Raw genomic sequence first — 6631 nt, 5'->3', positions numbered from 1 at the left:
ACTTTGAATATTTATAACTCATAAACTACTCGCCCCAAATTCGATTCTTATGTATCAAAATACTAAGAAAAATATTCTCATTTGGAATATAAAATAAAACCCTATGTTGTCATCCAAGTAAAAAACTTAAAAAAATTTAAGGATAAAAAATATTAAAAAATATAATTTTTTAAGAAAAACATTGTTTTATAAATGACTTGAAACTATGTAAAAAAATATTTTCAAAAAATTTAAACTTTTTGAAATAATGAGTGTGTTTGATAAGAGAATCACCTGGTATACCTATAAAAAAATATAATAACTGTAGAAAATAAAAATTATCTTATGTGACATCAATCAGAGCTTGAAGTTTGATCTTGAAACATAAGAAACTTATCTGGGACTTAGGATGTTGTGCGTGCTAACCGATAACGTACTTTAGTACTTAATGATTTCTACTATATAATTTTCCTAAAACGTATTTGCTATTGTTTGGTTTAATTTAAATAATTGTCTTGTGATCTAAGTGTATAATTAGTTAACTACGAAAATGTTTGCAAGAAATCAATAGGTTAATGCGTAAATATACCTACATATAGGTACAATGCATCTATTTACCAAAACAAGATGATCATATCCATAATATGTACAAATACATGAAACCATACGATGTTAAGTTAATATATCCACTATAAAACAATAAACATTAGCCACTGTACAGACTACAGGAATTTTCAAGAAGGAACAAAAATTGGAGAAAGATAGCAGTTAAAAGGTATAATTACTAATAAGTTGGTAATAACCAAAGTTTGGCGATCTCATATTGTTTTGTAACGCAAAAGCAACTGAAAAAAATTCTTGATTATTAATTTAGTTGTTGAAAAATAAAACTTGATTATAATATTGAAATAATTGTGTATATTAAGAAAACGTTATCTATGTATCATATTATATGTCTAGAGTACTTATTAATATTATGTAGGTAGGGAATAATGCATGTGGCCATATTATCAAACACTACGCGCGGTTAGTAAATAATTATTAGTATTTACTTGATTAGTAAATTTGTACATACATTTTAAGCTCCAGTAAACAATTAATCCGGTAAATGTTATAACTAGATTGTTATTAAAATAGGAATTCTTTACATTTATCACTTTTTAATATGACATTTATTATTTATTAAGATAAACACAAAATGTATGTTTCTTCTGTAGTATCGTAATATTTAATGGAAGGTATTCATTATTATATTTATATTTAGTTTGAAAAAATATTTAATGATTTCCATTCAAAGCTTACAGATTTTATCGACATGAGATGATTCTTAGGATTAAATTACTAATATTATTTAACCTATATAATATTATGAAACATTTTTCAACTTAACATAGGTATTCAAATTAATTTTGAATTCTGAATGTATAGAGGAATCTATTGATTTTACAATCATGTTATAATTATTTTTTCCAAGAATAAAAGTAATTCTCAAAAAGTTTCACGTAGAACCTTTGAAATCCATGTTTCTGAAAATCGAGTTTGATATTGCCATATTGGTACTTAGTACTTACTATGTTAGAGTAGCCATTTTTGTCATTCTTAATAGAATCGAATATCAAACTGAATTACATAATATATTAATATAGTATATTATATTGATACATATTAATTTTTTTTTTTATATCAATCGATCGTCATTTCAAAAACAGATTTAAAATGTATGGGGTAATGTAATAGGTAGGTAGATGTAACTATGCCTTGGTATGAAATTGTTTAGTTTTTACTTTTGGTGTGTACTTAACGGTGATAAAAAGAAATTTATTTGGTATTTGGATGTTAATCTTGATTAAAACGTCAATAGACAATAGACGATATTATTATTTTATTGAATCGTACAACCACTGCAATCGTTTCAAATATTTAGAATTATTCAAGCCATTATTACATGTACTTAGATAATGGAAATTTAAGCTTATCTATATGATTAATCATTGATTATCATTTAACGCATTACTATCTTCGAATGTTGTTTGAAATCGTATGTACCTAATATAACATACTATTTATTAGACTCCAATTTAGAGAATGCAATTTAAATAATCCCTCATAACAATTGCATGAATACCACAATGAAAATTCCTATTCTAATATTCTATAATATCTGTTAAGGATATAATATCGTAAATCATAAAATTTCCTTTTTTTATAGTATATAGATGTAAAATTCAGTTTTAACAATCTTATATGCTGTATATTTTGTGCATATAATAACATAAAAATAACAATTAAATGAATACTATTTATCTTGGGATATTATAATATTATAGCTTATATAGTTAACACCAGATTTTCCTTTGTCTGTGGATGTTAATAAAGTTTGTATTTTTAAATATTAAATACAGTTCATTTTATGCGCATGAGGTACATAACAAAATAATATACATTATAAAGTACAGAAACATAAAAAAGTGATACTGTTAAGAGTCAGACGGTCATCGTAAAATTAAATGTTTTTTTTAGAATGGTATTGAATTTTTTCATTTTCTTGGAATTAATCCCAAGTTGAATGAATTTATATTTATTGTTGTAGTCTTGAAAAATATTCAGTATATTTATATTAAAATCTATTTTGATTACATTTTTATGAGACTTCTCTCTGTGAATTAAAAAACACACTCGAGTGAAATGAACTAAGAACATATTTTAAATTATTAAAGTGTAAACTTTGGTTTAAAAGTAATCAACAACATAATGTTTAATTTAAAATATTTTCATAGCTATTCAATCATTTGAATTTCAATTGAAATGATGAAAAGCATAGCCATTTATATAAGAAAAAACATGTAAGTATCAATGATATTAAATTGAAATTGTTTCAAAATTAAACTGAATACATAGGTAGGTATTTGAATAAATTATAATAATAACAACCTAAACAAATTGGGTATTACTAGTTATAGTTCTATTGTACATTATAGACGTCCATAGTACAGTATATTATGTTTTAATCAAACTATTCTAGTTTTTTAGGATTAATCATTTAAAACGAGTTAAACATTCGATTAATAATTTTATACAGGGTGTAACAGGAAGACCTGACAAAAATTGTTAAAGTGATATGGTTAATAAATAATTAAAGAAATATACTCTTGACTTGACTTGGATAAATGTTTTTACCATGAAAATTGCTCTTATAATAATATTTACAAAATATTGGCTATTTTGAATTTTTTAAAACAAATTTAAATTTTTTTTATTTTCAGTATTAAAAAATAAAAATAATTTTTTTATATTATAATTAATATAGTTATTTCATCTGTTAGGTCTTCCTGTATATTAATTTGAATGTATTTGTTGTACTTACTTCGATTCAGTAATCTGATTTTAGACAAATAATCCTTATTTAAATATTTGTCTGTAGGTACTTTATATGAATTATATTATATGGATAAATACCAAAAATCTATACTGTACCTATCTTAAGTAACAAACCTATTCAGAATTTATTTTATAAAGAATAGGCTATTCTTCTTCATAAATATTTCTATGTAAGAGTTTACATCGAGGTATTAATATTGACATAAAGAATAGGATCGTTTCTGTTATGTAGGAGGATGAAGTATTAGTACAGGTACAAGGAAAAAAGTTTATTTATAATATATAATATGGCATTGTCATATTATCAATTATACTTATACATGAAGTAGGTACATAACTGAAATTAAACTCAATTTTTTACCAAAATGATAAATTATTATAAAAATTACAAAATATATTCTGTATCCCACCTTAATAAAATAATAACTTTTAAATTGAATATGAATTAAACAATAGAGGTGCTTCACAAAACTCTAGACAATCCAATGTGCGAGTGGTGTAAAAAAAATGCAAGTTCCATTTAAAATCCACTCGCAGTGAAAAATTTTATGATTACATATTTTAGTATTTCTAGTCGATAAAATACAGTAGGTAGTATTGACATTGTGTTCATTGTATGCCCTTTTATGGTTCTTTAACGTCGATCGTGTTCGTTAATCGCATGATATAGCTAGATGCAACGTTGCTTTTTAGATATGGGGAACTTCACGGTAATCTTCACACACAATATTGACACAACTATGAACTGCTGAAGACGTTTATTGGACAAACACTATTCCCATGCTGTTTGTTTAAAATAATGGATAAACAATAACGTTTGTACATCATAATATCCACATGTCGTTTGTTCAAAACTGGAAGACTACCTTTTATATAATTTAATAAACATTTTCTGCATATTTGTTACCTTCAAACTTCAAATTTTTAACTTAACTCTTAAGACGGTAATAATTTAATAATAAATGCACTGTTAAGTAGGTACAATAATATAGTTTATATGAATAATGAGTAGAATACGGATTTATATATGCACTAAAAATTTAAAAAAAATATACACTTGAAAATTATATTTATAAAAAAACGTATTTCTCTAAAAATCATAACCATAAATATTTAATAAATAAATTATATCAATGATCCTAGTCTCTGAGATCTAAATCGATACGTTTTTATCATAGTATTTATCATGTACCAATAGCTAAATATGACTATAATGATTTATTATCATCGTAACTATGAGAAATATCCGGGAAATCCTTATATGTATACCTACCTATACCAAATAATTTTAATACTAAACGAAAAAGTAAAACCAAAATTCTGTTTCTAGAAAACACATAAAATAGGTTCATAAAACATTAAGACCAATTACAAAAAAATTAAATTTTTTCATAACACACATTTTGTTCTCACTTAGTATATCATATAAACTAGAATAAAATGCAATTGCATACAAATCCGCGCTCTAGTACCTAATAAGTAGGTATTTTTAACTATTATTAAATCAAAAAATGAAAACAATTTTTAAAAAAATTTTAATTTTCAATAATAAATTTGTCCATGGGGTGCTTATATGAACACTTCGTTCGTTTGTTATGTTAGTGGTATTTTCCATTTATCTATTTTTCCTGGATAAAAAATATTAACTATATCTAAGCGCGTTGTTAAATATTTTATTAACTTATAGCTAAGTTTAATTGAGGGAGGTTACGTTATACGCATAACGTCTTATTGGAAGTGTTTTATTCTAATGCACTTTCAGTTTCACCACTGTTTATATAACGGTTTTGTTAATGGATAAAACAATAAGACTTACAATTTGATTGTCAGTCATATTATACTTATATTCAAATAAAGACGATTAAAAGTTTAAAAAAAATCTTGCATTGTTTCAAGTTGTCTTCGTTATTGTTTTATATATCTAATATTACATTATATTATAATGTTAGTTTGAAAGTTACAATTAATTTTGATTTATACAAATAAAATGTCCATTTCATAAGCATTATAAAGTTAAAAGTTTAAAATTTTCAAGCATATTTCGTAAGAAAAGAAATTAATTTGTTGTTCAAATTTGCTTGTAAGTTTTCGGTCGTTCCGAGAACAGACAGCACCCTAAAATATAGTTTAGGTATACATCACTTAGAGAGGCGTATAACATTAAAATCATTCATAAATTGAAGTTCAATTGAACTTAAGAAAACTTATAAAAGACCACCGGAGAAGTATAGGCATATTTTTAAGGCATGCAAAACGTCAATTATATGAACACTAATACCCTTAGAAATTCGTAAATTTAACACGGTTAAATACCATAAGGATCAGAGTGACTGCAAAGCGCTCGTACACAAAAACGCACGCGCACACACACTACAGTGCATAACAGTATACACGTGTTTATCACGGTTCACGGTCCACTGGTAGTCTTATGAATGAGCCAGCTATATTATATTCTATATAGGTAGGTACTTGGAGACTGGCAAGTCAAAATACAATAATAATAATAAAAAAAAAAAAACCCCTGTATTATAATAAATCCAACCGAATTCGATGGCAATTTTTCAGAATGGTTAATGTCGGTGATCGATTGAGTATCGGATCCGCCCACTCTCCGCGTACAGCTGCTCGGTACATTACCGCAATCTTGTTAACGACAATCATTAACACGGTCCGATGATTTTTTTGTCAATTTTTTTTTTACATTACCCCTCTGTATGTATAGGCGTATAGCTGATAATGTGATATTGTAAAGCACACCCTCAATGAGGAAAATTCATAAGTGCGGGGACGACCGTTGGCACGCACTCCGGAGAAATCATTATAATAATATCTATAGCTACTTCTACAACAATATAATGGTTACAAACTCATCAATCTTAAAAATACCAAGGCACTTGAGGTATTTTTTTTTTTAACAATTTAACAAAACATTTGTTGGGATTTAAGTATTTGCTGGAGTCTGGATTCATTGAAGCATGTAAGTATTCGAAAATATAGAAAACTAATAAAAGATATATTTATTAACAATACTCATATTGAATTCGTAAAATAAATTGTCGTTTACATTTTCAGTATGAATTTTCAATGTACCTATTATTGTATTTCGTATATAGGTATAGCTTAAATTAATGTTAACACGTTCTGTTTTAATTATTCATATAATATGTAAAATTATATTAGAATAGGTATAGGTACCCAACTAAAATGTTTATATTATTATTTGTTAAACCAGATACAAGTTATAAGGTTTAAAATTGAAAGCATGTTTAATAAT

This window comes from Acyrthosiphon pisum, chromosome A3, assembly GCF_005508785.2.
Source record: "Acyrthosiphon pisum isolate AL4f chromosome A3, pea_aphid_22Mar2018_4r6ur, whole genome shotgun sequence".
In the NCBI taxonomy this organism is placed as follows: domain Eukaryota; kingdom Metazoa; phylum Arthropoda; class Insecta; order Hemiptera; family Aphididae; genus Acyrthosiphon; species Acyrthosiphon pisum.
Note: the sequence above shows the minus strand (reverse complement) of the source record.